Raw genomic sequence first — 18206 nt, 5'->3', positions numbered from 1 at the left:
CCAAGAAAGATGGCCTATCTGTACTAGACCTAAAACTCTATTATAAAGCACCGGACATCAAAACCATTTGGTACTGGCTAAGAAATAGACTAGTTGATCAGTGGAATAGATTAGGTTCATAGTACAAAATAGTTAATGACTATAAAAATCTAACATTTGACACTATAGTTACTGGAAGTAAAATGCAAAATAACTAATATGCAACTCTCACACACAGAGAGCAGTCATTCAGTAATTTACTAATGCTTATCATTCTTCTTCCTGTGTGGGAATAAAACTGACTGTTCCAAAGTTGATAAGGAGTAATACTCTGGACATATTTTTTTCCTTCTGGCCTGCCCCCTCCTAAACAATCCCATTGGGGAGGATCCTTCAGATGAGAGCCCAAAACATAATTCTTCCTCAGGCATCTGAGGTATCAGCAGAATTGAGAATTGGGAACTTAGGTAACCTATTAAGGAAAAAAGCAACTGAATTTAGTGATCTCAGGATACAGCATGAGAAGAGGTAAAGGACAGGTATCGATAAAGATTACTGACCCCTTTGGCCTCAGACTGGTAATACCCAGAGAGACATGGTACAAGGTACTAAGTGATCTCTCATAAAACTGTAACAACAAAAGATGGTCCAGAGCTGTGTATACTGGGTAATGTAATAGATTATGTATTTCTTCATTATCATGATGAATTACCAACATCTTCTCCAGCCCCTCCCCCAAACACTGATTTGTGATCAAGATTCTGGGCAATAAAACCTGGGAACGTAGCCAGTCCTCTTACACCAAGAGGAAGTCCTTCCAGAACATGGGCAAGGAAGGGATGATAGCAGTTGGGTTGGTAAAGAAACCAAAGGCAGGATGGGCTGAAGAAAAGTCTCTAGGATGGACCAGGGAGAATTCAGAGCAAGTAAATCTCTATGATGTCATATAAGTAGCAGTGAACACACTGATTGAGGAGCCTTCATACTTCGCTAGTTGTATGACTGAACAAGTTATTTCTCCTCAGTTTTCTCCATCATTTAATGTTAAGTAAATTGGGGGTTATGAAACAAATATGACCACTATGTCTATGGCAAGTGACTGCTACTCACAGCTGGTCATATGCCCCAGAGAAATCAGTCAGGGAACAAAGAAAGATTCCTGAAGTATTGTATTAATTCATAATTCCACCAACAATGCCTCAGTGTGTCTGTCTTTATATATTTCTTCCAACATTTAATATCTTTTTTTAATTTGCCATCTTTGCCAATTGCTAGGTTTGAAGAAAAATCTCAGGATTATTTTCATTTGCATTTCTTTTCATAGAGCATTCATTTGTGGGGAAAGGGAGGATTTTTTCCCCATTGATGGAGTTGGTTCATCAACTTCCACATACCTCACATTGGTTTTTAAGCAATTAAATCTGGATACTAACTTTCATGAACCCTTCGATACTCTGGATCTAATTAAAGGAACTTTTTGGGGGAAAAAGCCAGTTTTAAAATGTATCTACTACAAATATAAAAATGTATCCTTTTAAAAAATTAAAAGAAAATGTCCTTTTAACCTATAGAACAGTTTATAATTCAAAATGACCCACCTTTCCTAATATGAAGATAGTATTAAAATTAGATGATAGAGGGGAGATTATACAGAATAAGTTTTTTTTTTCCCAATTTCACCACATACACAATACTCTTAACAGTAAAACAAAAGGAATAAATATCTGCCAAGAAATTATTTTTTGGCTTCTGTCTGCTTCATTTATATTCTCTTTAAGGCCTCATTCATATATATATCTATTTCTATAGATGATGAGATAACAACCCTCCCACATTACTTAAAAAGCTTCTCCTTTAATCAATAAACCCTGTAGTTATGTCAGCAATGCTTTGTTTGTGTTCCATGAGATGCTAATGGTGAAGATCACACCCAGCTAAAAAAAGTGTTTCCATTTTGCCCAAAAGCTATGGTAAGGTTTTTAAGTAAGAGAGAGATGTTCGATCTGTGCCACTGCAATATGACTTTGTCAGCTGTATGGAAGCTGGAATGAAACAGAGAGACAATGAATGTAGAAAAACCAAAAATGAGTAAGGAAAGGAAAGGAAAGAAACATTTCTTAAGTGACTACTCCATACAAGGTACTACTCTAAGCAGTTTTCAATGAAAACTCCAGGAAGGAGGCATTATAATAACAACAAATATTATTATCTCCATTTTTATAGCGGGATAAACTGAAACAGAGATGATGTGACTCACTCAGAGTCACACAGCTAGTTTCTCAGGCTGGATCTGAACTCAAGTCTTCCTGACTCCAGGTCCAATTCTCTGTCCATGGTGCCATCTAGCTATTACAATGCTCCAGGAGAGATGTGACGAGGGTTTGAAGGAGAATGGTGGCAGTTCCTGAAGATTGTTAGTTAAGAATCTGATGTCATCTGGGAAATCAACCAGGGCTATGGAGCGAGGGAGGAAATTCTGCATTTACAGGCTGAGGACCTAGATTTGAATCTTCCCTCTGCCACCTGGTAGCTGTATAATTCTATAATGGTCACTAATCTGTCCTGGGACTCAGTGTCTCTATCTGCCAAGAGAAGGAAATGAATTTTCAAGACTAAAACTATGATTTCAAAGCTCCTGCAACTAAGAAGAAATGATTTTAGAAATGGACAGGAAAAACCTAAAGTTCATAGATCCCAAAGCCAATCCCGCCTCAGAGGACATCCTAGCCGGAAGGATTTGGGGATTGGCTCATCTTGCTGCAGCCTTTTCATTTCAGATGGGAGAAAGCCTGGCTTTAGATGGATTGAGTGACTCACAGGATCAAAGAGCAAGAATGTGAACCCCAGTTTCTGGGCTCCCAGTCAAGCTGCCTTCATTCACTACAGTCACAGAGTCATAAAATGGATCTCAGGGGCCATCTAGCCCAGGCCATAATGAACAAGACTCTACTCTGCCCCATTCCCAACAAGGCCATTTACTCAAAGATCTCCATGGTCAGGGAGCTCAGTACTTTCCAAGGCAGCCCATTCCACTTGGATGTAAGTCAAGTTGATAAGAAGTCCCCCCCTTACATATCACACTGGAAAGTCTCCATTACTCTCACTTCTTCCCTTGGGAATCAGAGTCTGAAGTTGCACAAACATTGGGAACCCTTATCAAAGGTACTGGTCAATGATGATTAGGTTGTAGTCAACTATTTGACCCTTAGGCTTAAGTATGCTGCTCACTAATAGAATGATGGCAATTCAGCTGGAAAGCAAGCATCCTTTATTTTAATTCTCAATTGCTATTTGTTGGTTGTGAAAACCTAAGACCTCACCATCAAGATGGGTATCACAAGCTCACCTCCTAGCATTGTAATTGTATATATCATTGACTCAGATTTCATTAGAAAAGTTAACTGTACTACACCTCCAGGGCCTTCATTTTCTCTGTGGCTTGAAAAGGCTAGTGACTCTCAAGAGACAGCTGAAAACAAAGTTCCCCTCCAGGAGTTTCTCTATCAATTTGTTATGAACTCATTTCCCTGCAGGCTCATCTAAGTAGAATAACAGGATGATAAATCTCCATCTGGAAAGAGCCTCCTAAGCATTCCACTCCAATGTCTTTATTGTCCAAATAAAGAAACTGAGGCCCAAGAAGCTTAAGTGACTTGACTCAAGTCAAATAGGAAGAAGCCTTAAAGGTGGGATCCCAACCTGTCTCATCTGACTTCAAAACCAGTGTTCTTTCTATTGCATCACAGCCTCCTGCAGATAGAGACCTTGATTTTCTGTTTCTTTTTAGCTTAGCACACCCCCAACCAGAGGAGGCATCCATGTTCACCCTGGACCAATGATCTTCATGCTTGTGGATAATAGCTCTTAGGTTTAAAGGAAAAAGGGTGGATTTAGTTGCATGTCCCAGGAGCGAAGGACTGTCCCCACTCATCAATGTACTCTCCTCATGCCTTCCACATCTTCTCAAAATATAGCGTGTTAATTGACTATATTTTTGATCATCAATCTGGGCGATCTGTACCACCTAGCAGTCCATAAAGCTAATGCCTAGCATTTATCAAACACTTCAGAATATTAATTTGGGAGTTGAGGTAGAGTGGGCACAAGATACACCAAAACGTTTAATATGCTTAACCAAATTGCTTCAGAATAATACCAAAAGGACAATTTCAGTAAATGAATGGTTCAGAACTAGGCTGTGGAGGGCATTGGTTGGCATAATGGAAGTAAGAAAGAGGCCAATGATTTAACTTTAATAGACAACTTGTTAATTACACTTACTTCTTAGAGCAAGCACCTATTTTAGATTAACTACTATTCCAATTACCATTGGAATGGTGCTGCATTCCAAGAAAGTGGTGCAGTGATTGTACCCATCGATCCCTTATTGAGTCACTAATCTTAGCTTCTCCTTTCAGGGGGCTCCCAAAATGTAAATATTTAAAATACAATCAATGGATTATTTCAGAACATGAACCCATCCCCTTGGGATTGTTCTTTTCTTTCTTTCTTTTTTTTTTCTACTACTCTTAAGGCATTAAAAAAGGCAGGACCATAGCAGCTTTGGCCTAGAGCACCAAATCCATGGGCTATGCATCTTTTCTGAAGTTTACTATCCACAAACCTTCCGTTCTATTCTTCCACCAGGCCTGAGACATGCCTTCAGTTCCATGAATCCGGTGCCCTTGCTGTTTTCCCCCTCTCTGCTCTCTTCTGGAAGTTACCTGCTGTATCTCCATAACTCTCACTTTTCATTTCTTATTCAAAAATTGGCATCAGTACTATATTTGGCAGGAGAAATCTTGGTAATGTCAAGAATCTCTCTTTGGAAACAGCAGCTTTTCTCCACATCAGATGCCACGGGGCTCCTCTGCCTGACAGTGGACTTTCTCCCCCTCCAGAACTGAAGGAGATCACTATGAGCTCAAGAGAGGGAAAACAAAGAAATGTGTGCAGGGGGAGGGAAGAGAGAGAGACAGAAAGAGACAGTCACTGAGACACACAGAGAGAAAGACACAGAGACACAGAAAGACACAGAGACGCAGAGAGAGACAGAGACAGAGAAAGAAAGAGCAAGGGAAGAGAGTAAGAGAGAACAAGAGAGAGAGGGACAGAGAGCACACAAGGGAGTGCCCACAAAAGATGCCAATCTGTTTTGTGCAGCTGATGGTAGGTGGACATTCTTATTCTTGTTACCCTGACTCCCCTCAATATGTACACTGATCTGTTCCCTTTGGTACTGTACACTGAAATGCCAGTTTTGAACTTCATAAACACTTCTGAACTTCACTAACTTCTTTAAAAGATCAGCGTCTGCACTGCACCACAGTGACCAAAAACATAGATTTGGGAGAACAGGGTAACTTAACTTTCCAACTGAATTTCTTGTTCTCTCCAACATTCATGGTGGAGAGGGAAAGGCTCCCTTCTTGAAACTTAAGCCTAAATATGCTCCAGATAACATGAAAGCACTCCCTATGACTCCCAACATAAGGAATAGCTGATATGATATCCTGAGGCTCAAAAAGAACCAAGTATTGGCTTTTGAAGTTAAATTTAATAAAACTATGAGGTAGTATTGCAGTTGTGAATTATTAGTGAAATACATGAGTGTGAAATACATTAAAAGTGTGGCAAAAGTGGCATGCTTTGAAAGAGTTCAAATGATAAAAGTGGCAGAAGTAGTCTAATTATTTTTAACCTTGACTAGGCCTGATTTTCCTAAGTCAGGCAGACCCAAAAGGAGGTCAGCAGCCTAGGAAGACTTCAAAAGCATAGGAAAATTTGATTGTAATTGATTCTGTTGGGGGGAAGGGAGAGAGTGGGGCTAAGAATGGGAGTTAATACGTTTTTCAATGAGAAAACCCAGCAGAGAAAGCCACTAAACAAAGTCAAGCAACACTACCCAAAATGGCATGCGTCAAATAAGCAAGTACAGTAAGTAGTGGGCAGCTAGCTGGCTAAGTAGATATGAGTATGGAACCTGGAGTTGGGAAGACTCATCTTCCTGATTTCAAATGGGGCCTCAGACCCTTATAAGTTGTGGGACCCTGGACAAGTCACTGAATCTGATTTGCCTCAGTTTTTTCATTGTCAAATGAGCGGGAGAAGAAAATGGCAGACTGCACCAGCCGTTTTATCGAGAAAACTCCAAATAAGCTCCCAAAAGAGTCATGCACAGACTGAAATGACTCAATAACATTAAGCAAGCAGCTTTGACATTCCTGATACGAAGTATAAAATGTCTATCGACCAAAGGCACTGGGGCCCCAGTTCAAGACTTGTGCAAACAAGATTCAGCCCATCAGGAAGCCTGGCCTTCAAAAAGAGAGGGCTAGGGCCTTCCATGATCTATGTTGCCACTGCTACATAAGCAAAACACCACAGCCAAGGAAACAAAACAAAAAACAGTACAGCAATTTGTGCGTTAAATCAAATTGAAGGAAAGAAAGTATAGATGCAACATAGTTCTTCACAATGCATGACAATGAATGACTTTTCCTAGCCTCTGATACAAGGTATGCCTTAAGAATGAGAAACAAAACAAACAAAAAATATCTAGCATGTCTGCTACTAACCAGAGGATGATGAAAATCTTGAAAGTCTTCAAGAAGAGGCTGGATTCCCATTTGGTGGAAATGCTCCAGTAGGGATTTCTCCTTCTCTGGGTTTCACTAGCTAGCTGCTGGGGTTCCTTCTAGGGAACAGTGTGTGATTCTTAAGTCAGCAGCCCAACGGTTCAAAAGTCAACATGGAGGATTTGGTAAGTAAGAGGACTGGAAAGACACAAAAATAAAGCATCTGATATGATAGTTATACATTTGGGAGGGAGTCGGAAGGAGAGAAGGTCCAGGGGTGGAGGCTTGTGGTTTCTTCTGTGTAATAATGCACATGTCACTTTAGGGACTGCAAAATGCTTTACAAACATTGTCTCCTATTATTCTCAGAGCAACCCTGGAAAGTAGGTGCTACTATTATGCCCATTTTACAGACAAAGACACTTAAGGCAGCAGAAGTGAAGTGAATTGCCCAGAGTTACAGAGTGCAAGAGTGCCAGGGGATGGATCTGAACTCAGCTCTTCCTGCCTTCCCGTGAGCTCTCTTTGCTCTGTGCCAAGGTGGCCTGGAACTGCTAGTCTCAAACAGTTGTGCTCCGGCACTTGAGAGTTGAAGAAATGACTTGCTCAGAAATCAAAACAAAGAAAACAATCCAGTTGCTCAACCCCATGTACTTTCTTAAGCATTACAGATCACAACTAAGTGTTTATGCAGATAAAGTTAGTTACAGATTGATCAGGGACAATTTGATTAGTTTGACATTAGCTAGAATAAAAGTGAGCCTACTTCTATAGCTTCACAACACTATGAAAGAGAGCTTTTCTTCTCTTAAGTTTTATTAAATAAGTAAGAGACAGTTCTCAATTTTTTATGAGAAGTGAAGCAGGGGATAAATGAGAAACTATCCGATTTAGAAGCCATTTTGGGGCAAGCCGTCATGATACAATTAGACACGGGGCAATATGAGGCATTAACAAGATAGGCTTCAGAAAGCAACTAATAAAAACAACACACAACAGTCCTATGGATTTTAATATAAGCAAAAACTGAAGATGAGCTTAATTAAATCTATTAGCAAAAGGAATGTTGTACAGAAAAATAACTGGAAAATGTCAAGGACAAATCACACCGAGAATGCAATTAGTTTTCTTTTGATGGAGAAAAGTCACATTCATCAGGTGCAGAAGCTGCCATATTTGGTTTCTTCTGCTATTTCCAATGCAGCATATTAGGATGAGTTTAGAAACCCCCCCCAGCAGATCCAATGTGGACTCCTGAGATGAGTTTCTCCTCTATTCAGCCTCTGCATGAAATATCTGATGTGGTTGGCTAGTCTTGGCTTCTTTACACCAGCATCTGTTTCATCTTGGAAGCTCTTGCCCCAACAGGGTCGCTTATGATTCTTATCTTTATTAAATCCTCACTATTTAAAATGTGAAGGCAGCAGCTGTACTTCATATTCTGGGGAGTCTTTACGTTGGTGACTTTATGAGCTTTTGGCTTTGTGGCCTTTCGGATGAGGGATGACGCCTAACGTGGGAATGGACGAGAGAGGCCGATTTGTGGCAGTAAACGCAAAAGAGCTCCTGAGATTTACCATCACAAGATGTTGAGCAAGAATACAATGAAATCCTCATCATTATTTAACTGGTGTCAAAGAAGACGTTTCTGGCATTTTTCCAAGCACAGAGGAAGTTTTTCCTCCAAAACCCCTTGGCATGATTTGTCCTCAAAGGTAAAATTCCAAAGCCCCATAAAGAATACATGAGTCGGTCATAAGATTCCCAGCAGGCTGGCAAGCCGGAGGCTAAACACATGAAGGTCTAGCAAAGTAATAGAACATTACTGCTTTTGAAGGAAGGACCAGTTAGAAGAAGTCAACATGCTGGAGATGGCCTGTAGGAAGAGATGACAATACATGTGTATGTGTATGTCTGCGCATACACACACATAATGCAAAATAAACACATGTGTGCACACACAACACATGTCTATATGCATGTATGTACACATATGTGTGCACAACATACCTTATTTTGTGTGAATATGGATGCAACATTTTTTCCTCATGTATCTGGTATATCCTACTTCTCCATAATTGTTCACATGCCATGTTTCTCCATTAAACTGTGAGATCCTTTCACCCTTCTTTATATCTATGGTGCTTACTTAGCACAGTGCCTGGACAGAAGATGCTTAATACATATTTACTGACTAAGATATAACTAGATGCAAAGAAAATGTAAAGGAATTCATGGGATGTAGTCACTGTTTGCTGGGAAGTTATCTGTTGCACTGACACAAAAATATAGCACTAAAATTCATTTGTAATACACCAAAACAATTTTTACTAAAATAAAACAGAATGACAAGAGAAGATGGGACCTTCATGTGAGCATGTCCACTATACCAAAGGCTGGCAGGAGAAATCTCCAGGAGATTAGATGGCTCATCTTTCAGTTAACACTTGCATGATACATGGGAAAAAGTCAGGGAGTGGCTCAGAACCAAGAGCTTTATGTCCTTATTCAATGACCTTCAATAAAAGCTGTAAATCTCCATGACTCAGTCTTGCCATATGGAAGACAAAGATCATGTCTCGCCCCCTCCCCCAACTCCACCTAGAAGAGCTGCTGAGAGAACCGATATTTATTTCGAGATCCATTTTAGATACTTTTAGAAAAGGATTGGGCATTCAAATATTTTATATTTTAATTTCTGGAATAAATAAGCTTGTACCACTATGACTCTCCCCAGCATGTGTAATGCACAACAGTGGTTGGCACCAAAACAGAGTAACTAATATACTATCTCGCCCTGTCAAAAAGGAAGAAACTGAATGACAGGGCACATTTAAATGCCAAGTACAATCTTTCCATCTGAATATCAGAACGACTGATTTATGCTGGGCACCAGGATTCTACTCTGACCCCTCCCCAACTCCCATCAATTTCAAAAGCAATCATTATTCCTGCAAATATGGTAGTGTCAGTTTATCTTCTGATGAAGAAAACTATTGATTGGAGTGAAGCTGGGAAAGAATGATGTTTCTGCTTCTTGTGACATTGTAATAAAGACTTTATCTACAAGCCTTAAAAGCCTTTGTGTACCTCACAAAAGAAGGTAAAGCTGCAAAGGCCCTAATTAAGCAGGGCAGATCTTTGAGGCCCAGAAAGAGAGGGGAGGGGGATCTCGCTATCACAGTCTGACAAACAACAGCATACGTCTCCAGAGGCAAGCCATTTGAAAATTGCTTCTGAGGTTTTGTGGATCTTTTCTGTCATAAATGGACTCTCACAACTTCTCTTCTTTATTTATGGCTATTATTTCAAAGGCTACAGGTAACCAACCACACAGCTTCATGATCAAAGCTGCCATAATTAGATTCAACCAGGCCATAGATTTGATCATGGATTTTTTCCCTCTGGCTCAGGAGCTCTCCTAATGCTGTTTGGGAAGAAGTTAGGATCATTAAGAATGCTGAGTAATCTCAAATGCAACCTTTCCCGTTCTGAGCCCAGCTCACTGTCTTGCTGTAATACCAAGCAAGATATGTTCAGCAACACAGCAATTAAGTGGGCTATGTGCTATCATCTCATCAATGTGTACCATCCATCCATTCTATTGCTTTCTGGTATAGATGCTTAGACTAATCTTATTTTCCTTACTATGAAAGCACTGTCATGTTCTCCAGCTCAAAGCAATCAATAGTGCCTTCAGGGATCCCAGATGGTTTTGCTGTCCTAGATGCATATTTCTTGAACCCAAATGTACTCCGAGTGACGCTGCATGTCTGGAAATCATGGAATACTACGATATTAGCAGGAAAATTCCAAATGATGGAAAGATGATGGTTTCTGTAATTACTTGGTAACATGTTACCTGCAATGAATTTCTATTAAAGTTTTTTATCCCTCTCATACTGTTTCTCCATGATACCATCACTTCCAAGGCCTACTAGCTTCTACTATCTGTCTTTCTGCCACCACCCATATCAGCTAACTGGCTTCTTCTTCCAATGGCTCTTCCTTGACAACTAGAGGCTCAATCGTCTCCATCTATATTGTCCTAATTCTTGTGTCCAAGTCCCTTCTCCCCAAGTGCATGGGCTCTTCCATACCAACTAAGTCAAATTTCGTCTCTTCACCTGATTTGCGTTTAAGTCCCCTACAGGCTCGGAAGTGCTATGATAAATTGCAGCACGAGAAAAAGACCATGGGCGTCTGAACTAACACTGAATTAGATATAATAGAAATAACACCTGTATTGGATTCATGATGTGTTAACCTTTTGTATGGAAAGTAAGGAAGATCAGAAGGGAGGCGGGAGAGAAAAAGGAAGGGAGGGAGGGAAGAAGGATGAGAGGATGGGAGCGAGGAAGGGGAAATTCCTATTTGGGGGCTAATAAGGGAGAATTTGAGGGTGGATTCAAGCCAATTTCACTATATTCTTCACCTAGTTGTGGTAGGAACTGATTCAGTCAACTCCTTTGATCTGTAGAGGTTTGCTGACTGCCAGGACATGACCTGCATGCAAGTATTAAGTGGGAAAAAAAAAGGCCTCTCTTCCTTTAAGTGATTTATTCAAGCTTTAGCTAATGTGTTTTCTTAAGCTTTAGGATGGTGTCATCTTCACTTGAAATTGTTAAATTTCAGACATATAGCTATATTATTATGAATTCCTTTTGATAGAAATAGACTATCATTAACAGGTAATGAGGAGAACATTACTGACTCTGCGAAGATTTCCATTCTCCAGGATTTTAATCTAAATTAAACTTTAGTCTGACTTAAAAGAATAAATTGTCTCTGCAGCCTCCAGTTTCCTTGGTGACACTTTTTATTTGTACTTTGTGATGTTAGGAGGGGAAACTTGCTTAACGTTTGGGGCTTTGTGATATTACTTTCCCAAAGTACAAGATACTGAATGATGTCAGAAGGCAAAAGAAGAATAATATGTCCAGTGACAGGAAGCATGGTTGGATGATCAGGGAAAAATAAGTGATCAAATGACAGAATGAGCAATGAAGAAGTACATACCTCCATACTTCATATGTGACTGTTCTAAATCATGGTGTAAAATGTGAGCCCTATGCACATCCTATACTATGAAAGAAGCTTTTAAAGTAAAAATTCGGGTCATCACAATATTCTTTGTAAGTTAATTTGGAATATGAAAAGCAAGGGAGAGTCCCAGAGATGCGAGTTTCTTTGCCCACACCAAGAAAAGAAACTTAGAATCCAGTTTCTCTCCTGTTTCATATGGCCACAAAGAGAACTGAATGGCTATTTGACAGAAACAGGAAATAAATAAATATATATATATATATATATATATATATATATATATATATATATATATATATATATATATATATATATATATTTAAAGCCACTTAGATGTTAATTAATGGAGGGCAGTCACATAAATGGCCTGGAACATAAAAACAATCCTCATTTTGAATGAGTCTATTTTGAATAGTCTAATGCCTGGGTTGGCTGAGAAGCAATGATCTTAAATCCTCTAAAGCACAATGTCCAAGGCCACCTCTACCGTGAGGTCCATTGTGATTTCTTCCATGGTTGGGCCTGCCTCCCTCCCTCTCCAGGTGACTTTGTAATGTTCTGTATGTACCTTGTTGTGACTGTTCTGTATACAGGCTGCTCTTTAGGATCCTCGAGGACAGAACTGTTCTTTCCTTGTGTTCATCTACAGGGTCCAACACAGTACCCGGCAAACTACAATCACTTAACAAAAGCTTCCTGCATTGGAATGAATGAAAGTGAGCCAGGAAGAATACATAAGTAACACACACACATACGAGATCATCAGGGGACGAAGAGGGAAAGAATGGGAAAGTCTGGCAACATGGCTTGGGAGAAGGTTTAGCTTCTCTCTTCTGAGTGAAAAAGGGATGAACAGGGTCTACTTAGCAGATATACCTTTCCACATACAGTTGTTTCAACTATGAACCCAAGCAGATGAGTCAGGGAAAGGAAGAGTGAGGAGGCAGAGCTGGCTTCTTGTCAAAGCTTTGAGGAGGAACTAAATTCAAGGCAAACATTTTTTCCTCCAAAGTTTCAAAATTATTATTATTATTGTTATTATTAACATCTGTCAGACCTGCAACTGATACAAAGGTACAGGTCTGTGGGCATAATGAAAGAGGGACTAGAGTGGGGGAAACTGTTTTACTTCTAACCTGCTCTGTGCTCTTCAGCTAAAAACGTTCCCTCTCTGGGGCTCATTGTCTTGTCATTGTCTTAACTATTCTATTATATCTTCTTAAAAGCATGAGGTACTCCCTGAATCTCTCCTTTCCACAGCTCTCCATGGAGAGTCCGTGTTAGCTGGGGACCCACCTTCCTCTTCTCATACCCACTTTTACCTAGAATTTCTTCTTTTAGATGACATACATACTTTATGGAAGCAGGTAGGATGAACATGAAATCAATGAACAAGCATTTAGTGCCAGGCACTGTGCCCAGATGTGGTGATACAAAAAAAATGATGGTCTATGACCTCAGGAAGCCTACATCATGGAAAGGGGAAACAACATGTAGCTGGGAGTTGTGGCTTTGGAATTATGGGTCACAGGGCCTGTGAGGAGAGTCTCATGGTAGGAGATTGTCACACTCTTTCCAAGAGATATAGCACTATTGATTTCATTATTATTATTCATTATTGATATTTATTATTATTATTCAGAGGATATAAAAGAGGGAAGGAGAGAACAGGAATGAGTGTTTTCTGAAGAGCCTACTATGTGCTACAAGCCTACTATGATCTCATTTGATCCTCATGACAATGCGGTGAGGTAAGTGCTATTATGCCCATTTGGAAGATGAGGAAATTGAGACAGAGGTTCTGGGACTTTCCTAGAGTCACACAGTCAGTATGTGTGTATCTGACCTCAAGTCTTTCTTCCTGACTCTATGGCCTGACATAGGGCACAGTCCTTATCTCTGAAGTCTCATATTCAAGGGATTAAATGTACCAACTTGGTTGTAAAAAAAAATAACCATGTAAGCTTTACCTACATGCACATCACTCTGCTGTGAGATTATTGGATTTCAATAATTTTGGAGGCTGTATAGAACTGACAAATAGAGAGACAGAGACACACAGAGACAGAGATGGGAGGGAGATCATTATCCCCGGGACACATCCATCTCTTTTGCAAAAAGTTCTTACAATGCAAACCCATCAAAGGTTTGGCTGGCTGCCTAATATGCCTAGGCCTGAGCATTTATGCAGACTTTGTACTCACCACAACAGATAAAATAATTCCTGGCAGAGAATTTGTAGACAACCAGGCAAACATTTCCTCTTCTGAGCCTGCCGCAGGGACCCACATCTCAGCATGACATTTTCTTCCTTGTTAAGTTCCTTATTGGACGTTCAGGAAGGAATTTGAACTGTTAGGACTGGGAGGGAATTTCCACATGGGTGAGAGTATCCAAAGACATAAATGAACAGAGGAAGAAACTGAGGTCCACTGAGAGAAAAGAAGTTCTGTGAGGCCCTCCAGCATCTCAGTGCTGGACCTGGAACCCAAAGTTAGCATGGTGTCTACATTAGTGTGGTGCTCATGGCTGGCCCCATCTGGGTCAAGTAAAACTGCTCACAAATGCCGGCCTAGAGTCTGAAGTGGTGATCAACACATTCTTTTTTTTTTTTTTTTTTTTTTTTTTTTTTTACGGCCTGCAGGCCAGATGCAGCCTGCCAGGTTAAGGCAAATGGGCTGAGGGGCGGAGACAGAGTGTGAGCTTTTGTTTTTACTATAGTCCGGCCCTCCAACAGTCTGAGGGACAGTGAACTGGCCCCCATTTAAAAAGTTTGAGGACCACTGATTTAGACCATTCTTCCTTTAATTAAGGATGAAATCGCACTGAAGAAAGAAAAGTGTTTGGTGGGGACAGATCCATTTTTTTTTTGAATGAAAGGCAGAGGTGAAATGGAAAATTATATACTTGTAATACCAGAATTTTACTAGTTCTATGTTTAGAATACTGCAGGGCAACAAAGACTAAACCAAAGCTGTCGTGGTGCTCCAGTAGCTTCTGTTCTGCAGGGGAGGCTTCTAGGAAGTAATGGAGAGGGAAGAAGCACCCAGCCTCCACAGTAACTCCAACAATGTCAATACAGAAAAATGGAGAGGCACTAAGCTCAGGTTTTACCTAAAGGACAGTGCTGTTCCCAAATTAACCAAGTTAAAAACATGAATTCTTCTTTTCTGCTGATAAATGGCAAATAGCCCAAGTAACAAATGGCTTGGATTATCAACCCCAATTCCTCTATTAGGAGGTTCTGTTTCATCAATTTTTTGGAGTTTTCTTGGCTCTTCATTGGAAAATATACTGATAGAAAAGCAACAAAAAGTCAACATTTTCTTTCATGTGCTTTAAAGACAAAGACAGCCCATTACTCATTGGCATAAATAAATTAGGGTCTGGTATTTAATGGCAAGTCTGCTCATTCTTAGCATGCTTCAAGAAAACTCCAAATCTCATCTTTATAAATAAATCAGAGTAAAAAGGGGGAAAAAAGAAAAAAATATCTTTTCAAAGTCTGCTCTGGAGTTAACATGACAATATTTATTCAGAACACACACAAGCCTCCAGATTTATTGGACTTATGCTGTGAAGAGAGGATGTTTAAGATGAATGCGGGTGCCTGAAAATGCCCTCCCCACCTTCCAGAGCAAAGACATATTTCTGACCACATGTGAATGTTCCTTCTCCCCCTCCCACTGGGTCTTGGTAGCCTAGCAATGATTCCCTAGTCATTTGGATAGCTGTGCTACATTAGCACAAAAGAAAAATAAAAGGAGAGGTACATTAATATTATAGCATTCTGTGTCAGAGCCTCATAAATGAAGGGGAAAAAAAAAATCTGTTCCAGCTAGAGGAAAACACATGGGAAAGGCAGGATGGCCGGACAAGAGTTCCCATGACAAAAAGCTGTTGATTTTAGTGGACAGCAAGCTTGATCGGAATCAGCATAATAATAAGAGGAATTCCATGGTAATGGAAAGGATGGCTTTAAGCAAAGTTTATGGCTTCTGAAAATAAGGGGGTGTCAGTCCCTCTGGTCTAAAGCTTTATGCAGGGTTCAGAACACATCTAGAAAAAGATACTGAGTTATGAATGGCACAAGCTGCAAATCATACAGATGCAAATCACCATCCTTGATGGTGAAGGTACTGGAAACCAGGCTGCAAGTCGGTCACTGAATGAAGAGAATTAGGATCCCAAAAGACCTTGACCATTGACACTGTGTTGTTCAGTCATATCTGACTCTTCATGACCCTGCAGACCACTGCATGCCAGGTCCTTCTCTATTTCATTATATCTTAAAGTCTGACCAAGTTCACATTCATTATTTCCATGACACTATCCATTCATCTCTTCCTCTACCAAGCCCTTTTCCTTTTGCCTTCAATCTTTCCAAACATCAGGGTCTTTTCCCATCTTCTCATTATGTGGCCAAAGTATTTAAAGCTTCAGCTTCAGTATGTGATCTTCCAGTGAATAGTTGAGTTAATTTCTCTAATGGACTGACCATTTAGGACATTGGCCTTAATCCAAACAAATGGAAATGAATAGCAAGAAGACGCAAGTTTTATCCTAAGGTTCAAATTTTGACTTTACTGACAAAAGATGGAGGAAGCATGATTAGATAGATAGCCGTTTGGTTTGTTTATAAGAGGAGCAGGGGATTGTAATAGACTACAGACTCATTAAGATTCAACTGGAATAGCTTGGTCAAAGAAGCTAATATACTTTTGCGCTACCTAAAGAGAGAAATAGCATGCAGGAATAAAGAGGTGAGTGACTTACTTTACTATGACCTAGTCAGATAACATGCAAAGTATCATGTTCAATTTGGGGTGTCACATTTTAGAAAGGATATCAGTAATCTGAAGAACCTCAAAAGGTGAACAAAGAGGAAAAAAAGGGAATTGAAGCACCATGATGAGTAAAAGCAGAAAAGAGAAAGTAGAGGGGTAACCTGTCTAGATGACTCTAAGTACTTAAAAGGCTCTGGGTGGTCAATTACTTGTGACCTCCTTGGGCCCAAAGGGCCAAAGTAGAGCCACTGGGTGGAAGGGAGAATGGAAAAAAGACAGATACAGGTTTGAGGTCAAGAAAGCAAGCAACCAAGGAGAGCTGTGTAACACCAGAAAATCAGGGATTTCCCTTCATTGGGTGGGGAGGGCGTTTTTAAGCAAAATTTGGCCACTTAAGTTGTTGGATGAGTTGTAGGAGTCTTTTTTCTTGTGATGGTTAGGCTAGATCATTACTGAGATACCTTTCTAATCCTAAGATTGCCAACCTGGCAAATAGAAGTCTGTCATTATAGAAGATATGGCTTAAGATGGACAAGGCTTAGTAGATAGATGGCGGATCAGAAAGTCTGCAGACTACTCTTTACGTTCTGCCTCTGAAATAATCTGATTGTGTGAACCTGGCTGAGTCAAGAAACTCTATCCTCACTCAGTTTCCTCATGTATAAAAATATGACAGCACTTTCTGCTTCTGTGGTGATGTCATAAGAAAAGCACCTCAACTTGAAAGTTCCCCAAGATGGGAATGAGACTAAGGTAAAGTCTACACAGCTGCAATAATTCAGGGCAGTCATCCCTTCCACATCTCATCTGTTCACATCAGGACTTTTCCAACTGGCAGAAGAAATTAAACAGGAATTGTTTGGGAGCTTTGCAGAAGCCAGAGATGACATAGAACAAGTTTAGAAACTCAAAGATACATCATATCTATGTATCATTATATGATAGCCATATGTTTTATGTTTTAATGCTGTAGTGATTCAGGCTTCGCTTTAGGCACGATGGAAGTGTCCAAAATGTTATGTGGATGTTTCAGATCCTGAGGGTGCTGCGCCTTGAACCCCCACAATATGGATGGGATAACTGTAGTGACATGGGGAGATTCTGTGAACTCCTCCCAGCCTTGGTTTCCTTCTTTGCAAAGTGAGAATGATAATAGTACTTACACCACAAGTTTGTGAAGGAAGATCAAATGAGAAAAACTCTGTAACACAGTAGCAAAGCAATAAAAAGTTAACTCCTATCATTCCTGTTAGTGTTCCCTTGCTCAGGTTCTAGACACTAGTCAAGGACTTCAAGTTTGGCATGAGGAGTTGCTTTTAGCAATGAAATCCCAGATATCTGAGGTGGTCAGGTGGCATGGTGAGGAGAGCACTGTGCTGGAATAAGAAGAATTCAAGTTACTCACTAGGTGTGTGACCCAAAGAGATACATTTCACCTCAGTTTCCTCATTTGTAAAGTGGGGATGATAAAAAAAAAAATCAAAAAACAAAACCACAGTTACAGTGAGGAAAAAATGAGCTAATAATTGTAAGGTGCTCAGTCCAGGGCCTGGCCCACAGGAAGCACTATAGAAATGTTAACTCTTATTATTCTCACTATTATTTTTGTTTTCTGGGGAGCTATTTACAATAGTCCTTACTTTAAATTGAATGGGCAAACTAGAATGGAGCCAAGAAGATCAAAACCAGTAGCAGACTGGAGACAGCTGAACAGTCCCTTCCTCAGAGTCAGAGGCCTTGGCTTCAAGTTCTATGGCTGCCCTTCCAATCTGTGTTATCTTGTAAAATCACTAGGCCTTTTTGGTGGAGATTCTGG

At 40.1% G+C, this 18206-nt stretch overlaps 1 long non-coding RNA gene across 1 annotated transcript in view; it reads right to left on the bottom strand.

Moving 5' to 3' along the window:
* Positions 1 to 6567: 6567 nt before the first annotated feature.
* Positions 6568 to 18206, bottom strand: part of LOC141548669 (uncharacterized) — a 679315-nt gene continuing 667676 nt past the window's right edge. The window contains exon 12 of the long non-coding RNA XR_012484023.1: positions 6568 to 6755. This is a non-coding gene — a long non-coding RNA (uncharacterized LOC141548669). The remainder of the gene's footprint in view (positions 6756 to 18206) is intronic.

This window comes from Sminthopsis crassicaudata, chromosome X, assembly GCF_048593235.1.
Source record: "Sminthopsis crassicaudata isolate SCR6 chromosome X, ASM4859323v1, whole genome shotgun sequence".
NCBI lineage: Eukaryota > Metazoa > Chordata > Mammalia > Dasyuromorphia > Dasyuridae > Sminthopsis > Sminthopsis crassicaudata.
The sequence above is the reverse complement of the archived record's forward strand: the minus strand, read 5'-3'. Positions and strand labels throughout refer to the sequence as shown.